The sequence below is a fragment of the Ursus maritimus genome, unplaced genomic scaffold (assembly GCF_017311325.1).
Source record: "Ursus maritimus isolate PB19 unplaced genomic scaffold, ASM1731132v1 scaffold_4, whole genome shotgun sequence".
NCBI classification, from domain to species: Eukaryota; Metazoa; Chordata; class Mammalia; order Carnivora; family Ursidae; genus Ursus; species Ursus maritimus.
This window is the reverse complement of record NW_024426552.1, coordinates 89,409,359-89,426,807: the sequence shown is the minus strand read 5'-3', so window position 1 is coordinate 89,426,807 and position 17,449 is coordinate 89,409,359. Positions and strand designations below refer to the sequence as shown.

General features: G+C 41.8%; 1 pseudogene; it reads left to right on the top strand.

The window, feature by feature from the left end:
• Window positions 1–15,401: 15,401 nt before the first annotated feature.
• LOC103676136 lies at window positions 15,402–16,574 on the top strand (annotated as a pseudogene).
• The last annotated feature ends 875 nt before the right edge of the window (window positions 16,575–17,449 follow it).

The window sequence follows — 17,449 nt, the reverse complement described above, 5'->3', positions numbered from 1 at the left end:
TCAGTGTGGGTTTCTTACGATTCATTTTATTCATCTTATTTGGAACTCTTTAGGCTTCCTGGGTCTGGGGTGTTTGTCAGAATGCTTTACACCACTGACTGAAAAAAATCTGTACAACCTGAAAACCCAGAATCCTAAGGGGAAAATCAAAAACATATTTGTGGGGGCGCCTGCGTGGCACAGCGGTTAAGCGTCTGCCTTCGGCTCAGGGCGTGATCCCAAGGTCCTGGGATCGAGCCCCACATCAGGCTCCTCCGCTGGGAGTCTGCTTCTTCCTCTCCCACTCTCCCTGCTTGTGTTCCCTCTCTCGCTGGCTGTCTCTGTCAAATAAATAAATAAAATCTTAAAAAAAAGAAAAAACATATTTGTGAGATGGAGGAAATGAAGCAAAACTTTACCCATTTTACAGTTTGGCCACAGGCTACCTTTGGTGACGAAAACCAAGTCAGTATGAGTTAATTCCGCACCCTGATGATCACGGTCCTGAGTTGCTAAATAAGGACAGATAACAACCACAGTATAATCTGCATTTACATTTAAGAAGAGCAAAGCGGGTTTTTCTCAAAAGTTATTTTAAGATTGACTTGTCAGCATTAACCTTTTACTTTTAAAATTCATGTTACATTGTTTCTTCAGAACATGCGGGAGTCAGGAAACAGAAAGCGGAGAGAGACCAAGAGAGGGCGGTGGGAGGAAGGATGCAGTCTGGGGGTAGGAGTGAGGGTGGGTTTGCTGCCCTGCTCCTGGATTCCCTGAGCCAAGGAAAGTTCTGAGAACAGACACTGCCTTGGAAGCCTCCTATTGGCATTCTTTCCTACTAATTGGGCCCTTTTCAAGGTATTAAGCAATTTAAGTTGTTTATTTGGCAATGTTCTGATTCCTTTTGATTTCTGGGTTACATAACACCAAAGCACAGAAAATGGCCAACTAAAGAGAAGTCATAAATTTTCTTCACATTTGAGCAAGTGTATTCATAAGTTAAAGATCTAGATCTGAGAAACTGTTTGATTAAAGTGAACTTGCAATTAGAAAACAGAATGCCACAGAGAGAGACTTATTGGTCTCTCCAGGGGGCTTTTCAAGGTAATACATTTTCAACGGAATGAATCATACTTTTTTTATGGTCATCGGTCAAGTGGAGGTTGTGCTGGGTAAAAGAAATGTTGCTTTGCATTCCGGCAGCATGATTGGTGAGAACGCCCTTGAATTCAAATTAGAGAAATGTTTAATGCCGATGCCTATGACAGTGATAGATAACTTTGTTTTGCAGTCACATGCAAGTCACCTTTCATGCTCCTGGGAACTTTCTTTTAAACACAGGAGATAACAGAACAAAATGGCTTCCGGGATCTTAAATAGAGGCTCTTATTATCTTTTACATGATCACATTTTGGTCTGAGCAGAATCATTAAGAAATGCAAGCAAAACTGGATATTCATTTAAACATAGAGTGAGTTCTCCAAGCAGCAAATGCAAGGTTATGGCCATATGTAGAAGAAAGAGTAATAAATAGTAACCCCAAAGCAGGTACCAGCCCCACTTCTGGCTTGGTTTATGTGATCTTGGAGACAGTGACCACCTCTAAAATGGAAATAATAACAAATACCTATCCCACCTGCCTCATGGGGGCCCACAGGGAATACTGATACAGACCACTTTCACAATAATTTGTCTTCTTGTTTACGTTGACTTTGCCAAGCATTATGCATTATGCCAAGCGCATCGCCTTTTCTATCTGTTCTTCCCAACTCTTCTGCCACTGGAGTGGTTTCTCTCCCTCCCTCTCTCCCTCCCCCCGCTCTCTGTTCCTTCCACCCTCCCCTTTCTCCCCCCTCTTTCTGTCTCTCTCTCTCTCAAAGAAGGAAAAATTTAAAACTCAGAGACTCTAAGTAGTTTATCCAAGGGGTAGTCAAATGAGCTGAGATCATAAGACGTTGAGGAAAAACAGAAGTTATTCTTCATTGGGACTTCTAAGGCATTTGACTTTGGATTGATGCTACTTTCATGTGATTGTTTTCCCTGACAAAACTCAGATGCAAAAGCTGAGAGGCTTAGCTTTTTTACATATTAAATCACTTTTCCTGGGAAATGTTATAGTGGAATCATTGCTAAAAATAAAAACAAACCTTTATATTAATTTAAGTGCTTTTCCAGTTTATATAATGCTTTCTCATATATAATCTCTGCTGGAATTAGAAAGTATTCTAATTTTTTACTTTTAGTTCCTAACAAATGTGAATTAGTTGTCTTCTTCCAAAGCCCCAACAAAGCAAGTTGAAAGTAACCAAGAAATATGCAGAAACAGTCCTCTACCATACAACTTTAGCCAAGGGGCCAAAGTTCACCTCATCCATTAGGAAGAAATCAACATCACGTGACTGCTGGTTCAATGCACTGAGAAGACACAGCAACACTTGAGTGATTCCTGCCAAAGACAAGTTGAATCTAATGGTGAGGCAACATCAGACAAACCCAAACTGAGGGACATTCTGCAAAATAACTGGTTGATATGCTTTAAAAATGTTGATGTCCAGGGGCGCCTGGGTGGCACAGCGGTTAAGCGTCTGCCTTCGGCTCAGAGCGTGATCCCGGCGTTATGGGATCGAGCCCCACATCAGGCTCCTCTGCTATGAGCCTGCTTCTTCCTCTCCCACTCCCCCTGCTTGTGTTCCCTCTCTCGCTGGCTGTCTCTATCTCTGTCAAATAAATAAATAAAATCTTTTTTAAAAAAATGTTGATGTCCTGAAACGCAGAAAGTCCGAGGAACTGTTCCAGAATAATGGAGACTTAAAAGACATGATAATTGAATGCAATGCACGACCCAAGGTTTTCATTTATTATAAAGAACGTTATTGGAATAAATGGCCATCTCTGAATAAGATCTATATATTAGATAATGGAATTGTGTCAATGTTGATTTCCTGTTAATTGTTAAATGTTAATTGTGTAATTATATAAAAGAATGTACTAAAGCATTTAGTAGTAAGGGGGTGTCATGCCTGCAACTTATTTCCAAACTTTTCAGAATATATATTGACTGAGATAAAAATAAAGCAAAGATACTAAAATATTAACATTTGGGAAATCTGGATAAAGAGCATTTGGTAGTCTTGATAGTAGTAATCCTGCAACTTCTTTGCAAGACTGAAATTCCATCAAAATGAAAAATAATTTGAGGGGCACCTAAGTGGCTCAGCTGGTTGAGCATCTGACTCAGGTCATGATCTCAGGGTCATGAGATCCAGCCCCACATCGGGCTCCACACTCAGTGGGGAGTCTGCTGGAGATTCTCTCTCTCCCTCTCCCTCTGCCCCTCTCCCACTCGTTCTCTCTCTCTCTCTCAAATAAATAAATAAATAAATAGATAAATAAATAAATAAATCTTTTTAAAGAAAAAGAAAAAAAATTTTAAAAACCACCTACGCAGATTAATTTTTGAAACCTTTTCTATCTTCTGCCTCTTGTACCTTCTTAGGCCCAGACATGGAACTGGCTCCTTTTCCAAGGAGTCCTGGTCTGTTTTTGTGGAAAGATGGAATTATAAACCATAATATGTGTGCTGAGCATACAAACTAAGTGTGCCCCCTCTGGGACGCCACCGTAAGTAAACAATCTTAGTGGATAGTCCCAGGAAAGATGTATTTTTTTCTCTCTCAAGGCATGAGTTTATACTGATATTTCTGAGTTCTAACATTGTGGTCTTACTGAAATTACTGTCCATAATGGTACCTCCATTTCTCTTATGCTGAAAAATCTTGATTTTTTAAACAAAAGATTACTGCTCATTTTACCCAACAATAAAAAGAAAATAATTCTTAAACAGTAACCCCATTAATCCAAACAATAAGAGAAGAGGACAAAGTTCAGGGTTTCTTTCTGTTCTTTCCGTCCTCAGAATACACCTCAGTATGGACGTATAGCCAACTGATTTTGGCCTAAAGTCACTCCCACGTGCTCATTTCTACATGTGACAGAAACACTTATCTAATGTATGATTGTTTCTGTTCCCTTTCAATTTGAGGTTGTTAATAGGCTCATAGGTGAGCATCCTCAGTTTTAGAAGCTTTTAGTTTCTTTTTCAGGAGAAAACGAAAGTCTCTTAAGAGACAGGAGGGAAGAAGTCACTCACTGAGCATCCAAAGTTCTGTGTGTGAGTTTCACTTAAGCCACCGTATGATTCATCAGCAGTTACTAAATGAATGGTATGTGTAAGTTTAGATTACTCATGGAATGCGTGAATTCAAGCTGGGCCAAACAATGCTCCTTTCACTAGTTGATAATCAAAAAGTATGTTACTATTATGCCTAGGCTCCTGTGGAAAGGTTTTTTGAATCTACAAAACAGATTACTTCACATTTAAGAGCAAAGTACTTCCAGTTATATTCATTCAAATTTCAGTATCAATGCTGCTTGCTAGATTCAAAGTCTTTGATACAACCAATGGCTCTATTTTTTACTGTTCCCAGTCTAGGCTTACTCTGAGGACACGGCTACTTCATTTTCTAATTTCCAGCTATGGAGATAAAATGTCCCAGATAGTGGGGGCGCCTGGGTAGCGCAGTCGTTAAAGCGTCTGCCTCCGGCTCAGGGCGTGATCCCGGCGTTCCGGGATCGAGTCCCACATCGGGCTCCTCCGCTGGGAGCCTGCTTCTTCCTCTCCCACTCCCCCTGCTTGTGTTCCCTCTCTCGCTGGCTGTCTCTATCTCTGTCAAATAAATAAAATCTTTAAAAAAAAAAAAATGTCCCAGATAGTGAATCCATTATTTCTAAGACCGGGGCTTCCTGAGAGTTTTGGGAGTGCAGTTTTGTAGTGTGTCTCAAAGGCTCAATCTTATTTTGAAGCAATTGCATGATTACCTGGGAAGCTCTTGAGTATTCAGTACAGGGAGGTCTAGGGGGTTTAGAAGGCGGAGGAGGAAAGAAGCCTAACTGAATAGGAGATTTAGGCTCCTGTCAAGGGTGGAGTGGGGTAGAGACCAGAGCCATTTTCCAGAGGGACTTTACAGGTGGTTGAAGAGATGCCCACTGAGATTTCTTCTCAAGGTCTTCAGTGAAGTCTTGGGTATTTGGTAGTAAGCCTTATCTCCCCTAATCACACACACACACCCCAAATCTAGGCAAGAAGAACATTTCCCATGATTTTCTTAGATATTTCAAAATCTATCAAAGGGAAACTACCCTTTGAAGTCATTTCTGTTTATCTATTCCAAATTTTAAAATATTTCACAGATTGGTGACCATAATGGTCCAGCACACATGAACGTAGGTGGGGCTCCCTTCCAATTTGTGCACTAGGTATGTCCATAGCGGGAAGTTTTTGCCTAGGGATGCAAGCTGGACACCATTCTTCTTACAGATCTTACAGAAAATACATGAGGTGGAATAACACAGAAGCTAGGCAGATAGATGGACAGACAAAAAGCCCATTTTCCTTTCCACCTTTAGATGACAGAGCTTTTTGAACTGAATACAGTGCAGGATTAGAGCCCGGTTTAGGCAGCCTTGGAGGGAAAAAAGGAAGCAAAAAAATATAAGCAAGACTTTAGCTTATCACTGTTTCTCATCCTGCAATCACTTCTGCTGGATTTTGATAGGAATTGTTCCAAATCTCCCAAGACTAAGACATATTACAAAATACTGTGAAAATGGAGATCTTCAACTCAAAATTTCAGAATAGGAGGTGGCTTGACTTCCCAATCTACTTGGTATCTTCAAGTGATAATTGTTTTTTGTTTTTTTTTTAAACATCCTTCAGCCTAGTCCCTTGAGCAAGCAGGGAAGGAACTCTTTACGAGAACTATCTTTCTTTGTGATGAGGCTTTCTTTCCCCTGCTCCCCTCTTGCCTGAGCTGCTTTTCTTCTTCTCAGGGCAGAGCAGAGCCCCTGCCTGCCAGCACCACACCCTTGTGCAGATCAGAAATAGGAACTCTTTTCTCAAGACACTTCCATCTGTTGGAAAATTGATGTAAAAAATATACAAATCTGTAATATCTATTATATGAATGGCACCCCTAGGGTTATGTCGTTCACAACCTGAGCCTATGATCGCTCTGGGGACTCCTGGCTGGAGAGGTCTATCTGGGAGGATGCATAGTATGAAGCCCTTAGCAACAACACTGGCGGGGAGGAGAAGGGCAGAAGGAAGAAGGTGAACACCTGGGAGAGTGTTCCTTGAAAAAACAGGTATCTGAGAGTTGTAGATGGTTTTGAGGGTGTGGTAGGAATTGAAGCGATTCCTATACTTCTTGGTTATAGCTCCCAAACCAGGGAAGGGGGATGGGGAAAAAAAGTGTTGGGAAAGGCAGCGCGGTGCATGCAGTCCTTTGGCCCCCACTGCGCCATAGAAGAATGGATCTCGTGCCTGGGATACTTTCTTACCACGAGACAGGGAACCTCTGCACCTGTACTGGGCTTATTGTCCTGTGGGAGAACAGCTTTCAGACTCAGTGTGTCCTCCTCTGTTCTGCCAAATGCCTGTGTCAGTGGGGCAGGCACACCTCCAGTTTTCTGCATGCCAGACCTCACAGGGGTGGGGTCAGAGGCAGGCCTTCAGCAGCATGAAATAGCTGGACGTGGGGGACTGGCACATAGCAGTCCTTTGCACACTTTCTCTCCTTTGCACGCATTCTCTCCTCTTGCTATTCAATGCTGTACCACTTGAACTTGGTGTGCGTGGTGTCTGCTCTGTTACCTCGAATCGTGCACTGGTTTCTTCCCTGGGTAACCTTACCTGCTTTTTAGCCTTGACCCCACTCGTACTGTGTTCTACCCTGAGGCAGAGCGTGGCCACCCAGTGAAGGGTGAAACAGAGAGAGATGGTGTGATGGGCTAAAAGTGGCCCCTCCAAGATGTTCATGTTCTAATTCCCCAAAACTGTGAACATGTGACTTGACTCGGCAAAAGGGATTTTGCAGGTGGGATTAAATGAAGGCTCTTGAGTTAAGGAGCATATCCTGAATTATCCAGGTGAGTCTGGTGCAATTAAAGAGTTTAACAAGAGAGAGGCCGGGGGCAGGAGTCCTGATGATGGGCTGACAGAAGCAGGGGGAGAGTAAGGAGAGGCGATGTGAGGCCACAAGCCAAGGAATGCAGGCGGCTTCTAGAAGCTGGAGAAGGCAAAAGATTCTCTCCTACAGCCTCAAGAAGGAACCGGTCTTGCCACCATCTTGATTTTAGGCCAGTGAGATCGATTTTGAACTTCTGACCTCCAGGAATGTAAGATGATAACTCTGTGATGTTTTAAACCATTAAATTTGAGCAGCAATAAGATAGTAATACAGATGGCTGACAGTCAGACCCAAGAGTAAAACAGGGCCAGAAGTTCTTTCCAACAGGCAAGTCACAGGCAGGAAGAATAGAACTAAAATTTATTGAGTGCCCTATTATATACTAAGTGAAAAACCACACATTTAACATGTGTGTTCTGCTTTGCATAGTTGTGTAAAGAGCAGGGACTGAGGAGTCAAATAGCCCAGGACCTGGGTGGCATCCAGCCCAGCTGTAATTTTTGCTGGGTTGCTTTGCCTTTCTGAACTTCACTGATCCTTGCTCTAAGAGGCCAATACTAACCTTGCAGTGTTGTTTTGAGAATATGAAGTAATATATCAAAAACACCTATGATAAAGTATTATTAACATGGCCGTTATTGATATGATCATAATAGCAAAGTGTGGTAGAGCCATGTGTCTCCCGTGACTGGCAATAAGGCCACACGCGGGTTTCAACAGTCCCTCTTTGTTCAGCCAGTCCCTGGCTGCCCCTTGTTCCAATGGCTTCTCTGTTGCAGGCCTTGCTCCATTATATTGTTTCAGCTGGTCATTGCTCTTTACTTTCGACTTAAAAACAAAATGCCTCAAATGTCCCCTTCCCTACCTACAGTTTGTAACATTGAATTTCACGACCTGTTCCTTCGAGGGTGCTTGGGCAAGAAAAAATTATAACTGGATAATGATATTTGCATGACCCTTTACAGTTTTATGAGCTGCTCCCTACTATCCTTTGCATTATACTTACAGGTTCCCAGGATGTCTGCCTCTTGGGTTATTGAGCAAAACCTTTCACTCTTCCTGATCTCAAGAAATTGATTAGCCAAATAATGGTTCTTCTGGCCCCCAGTCCATTTTACTAGAGAAATCACCTTCTAACAAGGCAGAATAAATTAGAATGCACAGAATGCACAAAAGATATCCCAAAGGGTTTTAAATAAGGTAAACTGATTGTTCTTCCTGAGGCTGACTGGTAAAGGAACTCCTCTGGAGTCAAACAAAATACCACTTACAAGCTGGATGACCTTGAGAAAGTTATTTAACCTTGAAATTACTTTAAAAAGATATATATAGATACATCTGTATCTCCAGAGATAACATCCCCCATGTGATTACTGTGTACCTACTGTGTATCTGTGTAACTAAGTACATGGGTAGTAAACTACTCCGTAACTATCCGTAACTACTCCGTAAATATCCATGTCCTTTCTTCCCTTAGTTCACATGGGCTCATTTTATATTTTCAGTTCTTTTCTGTCTTGACCATTGTTCAGATGGATCTTCAGTTTTACCTTGCCGCAATTCTGAGCACAGATTCGATGAAGCCTTTTCATGTCCAGCTTTCAACCAATGAACATAAAAGTGTGACAAAATGGGTAAAAAGAAACAATGGCCATAAGAAGGATACAGAGCATGGGGTCTGGTATGTCAATCATCATGTAAAATGATCATATACAGAAAGTGAGGAGACTTTATTATATGTTTTCATGAAGGATGAATCCTCATAGATTTTTACTATTGCAAATAAATGAAAATTACATTATAACTACATACTTGATTATCTGAAGAGCTTCTAAAGAGAATTCGCTCAAGAGCAGAAATACAAATATAACCAGCCTTCTTCTACCTCGAGTGACTTCTTAGCAAAACCACAAAGTAGCAAAAGTGATAACCTAAAAAAAAAAAAAAAAAAAGTAAAAGGAAACAGTTTCTGTTTGTTCCTGCGATAGAATTAAACTTCAAAAGGAAGCTTGCTTCCTCTTGGTAATCAAACTGTATTAAAATACATCAGAAGGAACAAAATCAGTTACATAATTTTAGTTGACGAGGAACTTAACTGTGGATGGGTCAGTCATGTAACTAGTTTTGCTTTATACGTCAATGATGCCGTTTCTTCCTAAGTGGGATAAAGATTTTAGTTACCCTCTAGGCCTATATATCTCATTAATTCAAACTCCCCTAGATGCTACAAAAGTGATACTGTGAATGGCTTTCACGTTCCACGGAGGTCTATCTTTCATTTATCAGCTATAATATTGAATGTGAAACCATCAAATACCATTTCGGACATAGTGACTTCATTTCAAAAGCTGCCTTATGAATAATCACATGCAATGGATTTTTCCAGACTCTTTGAAGGACTTCAATCACCCCAAACTTTCCCCCGCATATGAACTAGTGACTAGATTTTTCTGCGTGTGTAACACTTTGCCTACATGCAAAAGGTGAAGTCTTGGTGAACAATTCAGATTGCCAAAGGTTTGAAACCTTCCCATGCCTGAACATTGCTAAGTGAAACTCCTAACCCTGAGAAGTGAGTTACTACCTTTCTTTATCTTTCAGCCTCATCCAAAGCAAAACAGAAACTTTGATACACTAGTTATTTTTTTTGCTGAGAAAGGATCATTCTTCTTTCTAACTGTTGCAACCAGTGTGATATAAGTCCAGAGATGCTGGTATCCATATAGCCTGCACACGGAGAGAGCGAGCCCTTGTGAGATTGAGGTCAACGTGGGGTTGGAAGTGGAGAGAGAGAGAGACAGAGACAAAAGAGACAGAGAGAGGTCCAACTACATCTTTTAAGCACTTGGTTTCAGTTATGCCCCAATTCAGCCTATTCTTACACTTTCTAGTTACATAGTCAATACAGTCTCATTTTTTATTGAGCCAGTTTGAGTTGGATTTCTGAATGACTTCAAAGGTCTTAACTACTCTGAAAATTAGTCTATGGAAATGAGGTTTGACATGAAACAGACCCTAAGTTATGGACTTGTGCAAGACCACATGAATCACAGGGGCAGTGAAAACCCTCCTGTCCTGGCTGAGAAGGAATGATGCCTGATAGGTGATAGCAGAAACAACTAGCTCAACTCTTGCCATCTCTTTTAAGTAGACTTTACTTTTTTAAAGAAGTTTTAGATTCACAGCAAAACTGAGCAGAAAGTAGAGAGGGTTGTTATATATCTCCTGCCCCCACACATGCACAAATCCCCCACTATCAAGGTCCTACCCCAGGGTGGTTCACTTGTTATAACTGATAAACCTATACGGGCACATCCCTATGACCCGGAGTCCCTTGTATTACCGTGGAGTTCATTCCGTCACAGAGCCACAGGGTCTGTGGACTTTGGCAAATGTATGATGACATGTGTCCACTATTATGGTAGCATGGAGAATAGTTTTACTGCCCTAAGACTCCTCTGTGCTCCACCTCTTCCCCCTTCCCTCCTCCTAATCCCCTGTAACCACTTTTTACTGTCTCTACTGTTATCCCTTTTCCAGAAAATCATATAATTGGAATCATACAGTAAGTATGACTGGCTTTTCCAACTGGCTTCCTTTACTTAGTAATATACATTTAAGTTTCCTCTATGTCTTTTCATGGCTTGATAGCTCATTTCTTTTTAATACTTGAATAATAAATACGCCATTGTCTGGATGTACCATTTTATTTATCCATCCATTCATCTACTGGAAGACATCTTGATTACTTCAAGGTCTTGGCAATTATGAATAAAATTGATATAAACATCTGTGTGCAGGATTTTGTGTGGACATAGGTTTTAATTCATTTGGGTGGATACTAAGGAGTGTGCCGGCTGGATCGTATGATAAAGTCTGTTTAGTTTTGTAAGGAACTGCCAAGCTGTCTTCCAAAGTGGCTGTGCTGTTTTGCAATCCTACCTGCAATGAATGAGAGTTCCTGTTGCTCCATGTCCTCGCCAGCATTTGGTGTTCTCAGTGTTTTGGATTTTGGTAGTGGTATCTCATTGTTATTTTAACTTGCAATTCTCCAAAGACATGGGATGTTGACCATCTTCTCATATGCTTATTTGCTCTCTGGGTATCTCCTCTGGTGGGGGGTCAGGTCAGGTCTTTGCCCATTTCCAAAAGTTTGTTTGTTTTCTTATATTGGTTAAAGAGTTCTTTGTAAACTTTGGATAACAACTTGTTATCAGGGATGCCTTTTGCAAATATTTTCCCTCTTAAAAAAAAAAAAATCAGAGTATATGCTTGTACCAAGCCTTGATTTGGGGGGGGGGGGGTTGGGGGAAAGATATCAGGAAATTAGGGTGTGTTGACTACTTCTTACAAACTTTGGTAAAGTTATACAGGTGACAAGTTTCTATCAAATGTGGCCTGCCTGAGAGACAGGGAGGAAGGAAAATACAGTTTTTCTAAGAAAGATACATTTTTCTATAGCCACAAATCCAATATGGTTGAGTGGCTGCTGGACTTGAGTTTTGCAGAGTTAAAAAGCTGGAATCTCTGCACAAAGGTAAAGGTAGAGGAAGCAATAAGAGGAAATGTGGCTGGATATGAGACTGAGACGTGGACAGCCCGAAACACATGCTTTGGGGTTCTTTTTATTGGCAAGGATGACAATCACCTCCATTGTAAAAACCACTCTAAGACATGTAACTTGGGGCAAAGGGAAGGTGAACTATTCTATAGCTCTTCTTGATATAGTTTTTCACAGTCAAAAGGCCTGCTGTCAAGTTGAATGCTGAAAACTTACAGAATGGATGAAGCATTCGGACCTGCTGCTACATGGGGCGCCTGGCTGGCTTAGTCGGTTAAGCGGCCATCTCTTGGCTTTGGCCCGGGTCACGATCTCAGGGTTGTGACATGGAGCCCTGCATCAGGAGCCACACTCAGTGGGGAGTCTGCTTGAGATTCTCTCTCTCCCTCTCCCTCTGCCCCCCTCCCCCACTCTAGTGTGTCCTTGCATACGTGCTCTCTCTTAAACTACAACAAAAAAGAACTTGTTGCTATGTTACAGAATCCCTCAGATTTAGCTCTTGATTCAAGAACCATAACTAGTCAAGATCTGTCGAGTTGAATAAATATAAATAGACAGAGGCTAATAGACTTTAAAGGAAACAGGCTGCCAGAGAGACCCCAAGCCTGTTACCCAAGAAGCCAAAACCCTGCAAAAATAGAGCTCCTGGTGAACCCCCCAGGCATCAAAACCCACACCGACTGGAAATAGACTAATGTAGGACATTCCCCAGACAGTGAATTCTCCCCAGTGCTCATCCCAGCCAAGCCAGGTATTTACAGCTAGTGTTCACACCAATGAGTCAGCACCTGCATTCCGCCAGTTATTAAATATTTTGAATAGCATGTCTAATTGAGAGGGAGACACTGATCACACTGATCTGAATTGTGCTTTGAATGTATTTTTTGTTCCTGGATGACTGTCTTGCTTAATATACTTGAGATAGTTTCTAGTGTAGTTATCAATCTAAACTTTAATCAACTAATAGAATAATATGGATTTTCCCCTAAACTATAAAACCAGAGTAAAGACATTTAAAAAAAAAAAAGAGTACCATGTGGTGCTGGGAAAGGCAAGCCACTGGTTCTAATTTTCTGTCTGTGTAAAAGGAGAGGCTTAAAAATCCTTTCAACTCTGTTTATGATTCCACTTGGTGTAAAGCAAAAGTGAAAGAACTAAGTAAAAGGAAACTTAACACTACTCTCAAACACGGTGAATTCTAGGAAATCAGATATCTACTTGAAATTTGGCAAGGAAGTGTGCAGTGAATAAAAACACACACTGATATTCACACAGTTAAGAAGGCACCTCATAAAAGCACCCAAGGATGGCATTAGTGAATCCAGCATGAGACAGTATCCTGGGCGGGTTTTTGTTTTTGTTTTTGGGTCCCTTCTAGGATCTCAACCTTTAGTACAATGATCCCTCTCTGCTTAAACTGAGAATATTTAAGGAAAACTTGGCCAGCTAATCTAGGCATGCTCAGACTTATATCCTTCTACATTTTTACACCCATATAAACGCATTCTGGAAGTCTGAAAAGTATCAGCATACACGTAGCCTTTTTCTTTCTTTTCTTTTCCCGAGTCTATTTTCAGAAACAGGAACATTCAAGATGAAAAGAGGAAAATTAAAGAGAGGAAGAAAATGAAAACACAGAAAAAGGATGTAGGTCTCAGCAAAAGAAAAATATCTCTTTTTTTAAATAATAATATTTTTTATTATATTATGTTAGTCACCACACAGTACATCCCTGGTTTCTGATGTAAAGTTCCATGATTCATTAGTTGCGTATAACACCCAGTGCTCCGTGCAATACGTGCCCTCCATACATATCTCTTAAATGTGTTCGCTGTAAGATAAAACAACTGCAAAGATACAGTCCAGTCATTTTCTAAAGTAAAAAACAGAAAAACATATTTTGCATTTCTTCTTTACAAATGAAATATATGTGCTTATTCTCCCCAGTGTACTTTTATTTGTTTGAAATAATAATCATTCTCCAGAGAGAACCTTGGGGGTTGAGGACATAGCTTTTAAACAGACCTGAATCCTTGTTAGCGCGACCCCTCCTGTCCCCACACACACAAAATAAGGTAAGGTGAATCCTGACAGGACAGGCACAGCGTTACATTCAGAGAAGACAGCTTTCCCCTGTGTGCTGGGGTAGGATGAGGGAAGAGTTAGTCAGTGCTTTTCCTGGTTCCAGCTGCCACTCTCTTCCCTGCTCTGGTGTGGGAGCAGAGCTTCCAGACTCCCGGATTTGATGCCATAAGAGATCGGACTCGCTTGAGATCTGAGCAACAGCAACTACCTGGGGCCTGACAGAGGTTCTGAGGATAATACTGAAATACGAAAGGAAAGAAAACATCAGGTCTGTCCACTAAGTATCCCAGTAGATTTTCTTTTCTTTCTGTTTTTTAAATTTCTTTCTTTCTTTCGTTCTTTCTTTCTTTAAGTGACCCATATGCCCAGCATGGGGCTTGAACTCACGACCCCAAGATCAGGAGTTCCGTGCTCTACTGACTGAGCCATCGAGGCACAACCCCCCTCCCTGCACCCCTGAGGCCTCCAAGGCCTCTACTGGTGAACTTTCCTTAAAGTCTTTTGTCTTTCTTAGTTGAGGTGACCAATAGATGGGCAGAGGTGCAGAGGCCAGACAGAGGTGCCCCCATTTCCTTTCCTGCCCAGTGACACCGGGCCTCCCAGGGACATGGTTCTGAGCCATAATGTGCGTGTGTGTTGGTGTGTGCTGTGATGGGAAGATTCCGGAACTCTGAGAAAACTTTCTCCACATACCCCTGGGAATATGATTATCATGCTGGCTTTGTTCTAAGCACAACAAAGACCAAGGAAGGATTTATTATTTCTCCTTAAAATTAAGGAGGCTCGAGAACTTTGCGTAAATCTATTCTAAGTGACTCCGAGGCAGTCAAGGCCGTGTGTGTGGAAGTTTTGTTTGTAGGTTTTGCCACAAGTCAAAGACTAACAAGCAGGTGTTCCTGTTCACTGGGCCAAATTCACCGAGTGACCTCTGAGGGACCTCAGCTTCAGTTTCTCCCTCCTTCCCGCCCTTCCTCATTCCTGCCTTCCCTCCTCTCCAAGGACAATGCAGACAAGAAAGTCATAGCTGTAATTACACTTTGGGGTCTCTGGAGGTAAGGAATTATTACTTGAACAGCTAGCTACGAAGATACACCACATAATATATATTCATGTATATAAAATTAATATATACTAGCTTGCATGCCTCTATCCTTAAAGCTGCTGAAATGTCTTTTCCAACTTGCTGTTCTCTTAGGTGAGAACAGTCAACTGGAAACTGCTCCCTTGAGTGACCAACCCCGTGCTTAGCTAATCAACTACAACTGTCAGGAAATCCTTCTGGAATTTCCCAAGCACTGGGTGGGGTGTTTTAGATAAGTTTTGAAATGAATTCAAGATAATATAAGAGTGCATGTTCATATTTAATTAAGAAACTGAGCAAAAGCTTTATTAATCAAAGAAAAAAGATTAGGAGATCCTAATAAACATGATAAGGGAAAAGGAGTAATAATAATAGTTTTTAAAAATTGTCTTTGGGTGTAGATGAGCTCAGAAAGAGTATTTGAAGTAGTTTGTTTTTATTTCAAGTTGTGGCTTCCCTTCATAGGCTGTGTGAGATCAAAGGTTTTTGTTTTTTTCAAGATTTTATTTGTTTATTTGGGGGTGGAGGGAAGTGAGCACAGGGATGGGGGGTGGGGGAGGAGCAGGGGGACAAGAAGACTCCCTGCAGAGCTTGGACCTGAGCACGACCCTGAGATCATGACCTGGGCCCAAATCAAGAGTCAGACGCTCGACCGACTAAGTCACCCAGGCACCCCGAGACCAAAAGATTTTGTACTTTTTCCCCACCCTATCATTGAGTCCAAAATTTGACCCTGTCACTTTTTGTGTAATTACAAATTATTAGGAGGAGGAGGGAGTGTGCATTGATAAGTCCAATCAATTTCAGGGCTTATTAGAATAAATCTTATAAATTTAAAGAGCTTAGAGTTCTACGAGAAATGAGTTTACAAGTCCTGGCTGTGTCGCTTCTGTGGTCGTGACCTCCCCCTGGCGTGGACAATGAGCACTTAATTCAAGAATAGAAAGTAGCCTTTTTTTCAGCCGGAACCACCATCTTCCAGTAATTCGCCAAAATGACCAACACAAAGGGAAAAAGGAGAGGTACCCGCTGTATGTTGTCTAGGCCTTTCAGAAAACATGGGGTTGTTCCTTGGGCCACATACATGCGAATTTACAAGAAAGGTGATGTTGGGGACATCAAGGGAGTGGGCGCTGTTCAAAAAGGAAGGCCCCACAAATGTTACCATGGCAAGACTGGAAGAGTCTACAATGTTACCCAGCATGCCATTGGCATTGCTGTAAACAGCAAGTTAAGGGCAAGACACTTGCCGAGAAAATTAATGTACACATTGAGCATATTAAACACTCGGAGAGCCGAGATAGCTTCCTGAAGCATGTGAAGGAAAATGATCAGAAAAAGAAAGAAGCCAAAGAGAAAGGTACTTGGGTGCAACTAAAGCGCCAGCCTGCCACCCCCCCCCCCCAGAGAAGCACACTTTGTGAGAACCAGTGGAAAGGAGCCCGAACTGCTGGAACCCATTCCCTATGAATTCATGGCATGATAAATGTAAAGAAAATAAAAGACCTGCAGACTGTAAAAAAAAAAAAAAAAAAAAAAAAAGAATAGAAAGTAAAACAGACAACGTCATTTCAAAGAAAATAACTCAGACTGTGAATTTTCATAGGATCTGTGTTGGGTAACTGCCCTCTGTTGGTTCCCCTGCAGAGTGCACTAGATGGGACGGAGACACGAGAGGGGTCTTTTTGCTGGTTTTCTCACTACTGCAGAAGTCAAAAGCCAGAACCTTATTCAGCCTCCAAAGTGAGAATTGTGATCTTAAAGCCTCCCTCGGGGCGCCTGGGTGGCGCAGTCATTAAGCGTCTGCCTTCGGCTCAGGGCGTGATCCCGGCGTTCTGGGATCGAGCCCCACATCAGGCTTCTCCACTAGGAGTCTGCTTCTTCCTCTCCCACTCCCCCTGCTTGTGTTCCCTCTCTCGCTGGCTGTCTCTCGCTGTCAAAATAAATAAATAAAATCTTTGGAAAAAGAAAAAAAAAAGCCTCCCTCTTGCTACTGTGGGCAGCCGTCTCAGGAAGGAGATGCCACAGTTGTTCACCTGGAAAATGTCACAGCACAAGGGCCATGTATTTGGTTCACAAATGTCTCTTCTAACTTCCCTCGCCCTCCGTTCACACCAGGAGACAGAGTGAGAAAGAGAAAGGAGCATGCACTGTCGTCTAAAGGAGATCATTCTGGTCAGAGCACTGCTGTGTTTGAGCTGTGGGTCCTTGGACAAGTCATTCAGCTTTCTGAGCCTGAGATTCCATCCTGCCCACGTCTCCATCACCTCCAGCTGGTAATAAAGACCAAATGAGGAGTGGAGGTGCTTAGTTTATGCAAACATGAAGTACTGGTGTTAGTAGCTGCCTAAGAAGAGTAAGAATGCGTGCAAACATCATTTTGCATGCAAAGGACTGAGGATTGGAGAATAAAATGAATCACCCTAGGTTTCTGTCTGTTTCCATGCTTGAGGTCCTAGGAAGCATTCTGATCTAATAAGAACAGACTCTGGAGTCAGACAGACACGGATGCAAATACTGTCACTGCGGTTTTTGTAGGTCTCACATCTGCTCTATGCTTCTATTACACGATCAGCAAAATGAGGAACAGTGTGGATACAAGAGGCGCATTACATCTCTCGAGTTCTTCACAGAGACCAGAGTTGTAAGAAGCACTCGTTATTTAAGCATAAGTGGTATCAGCAAAGAGCTGAAGTGAATTAGTCCTTTTATCAT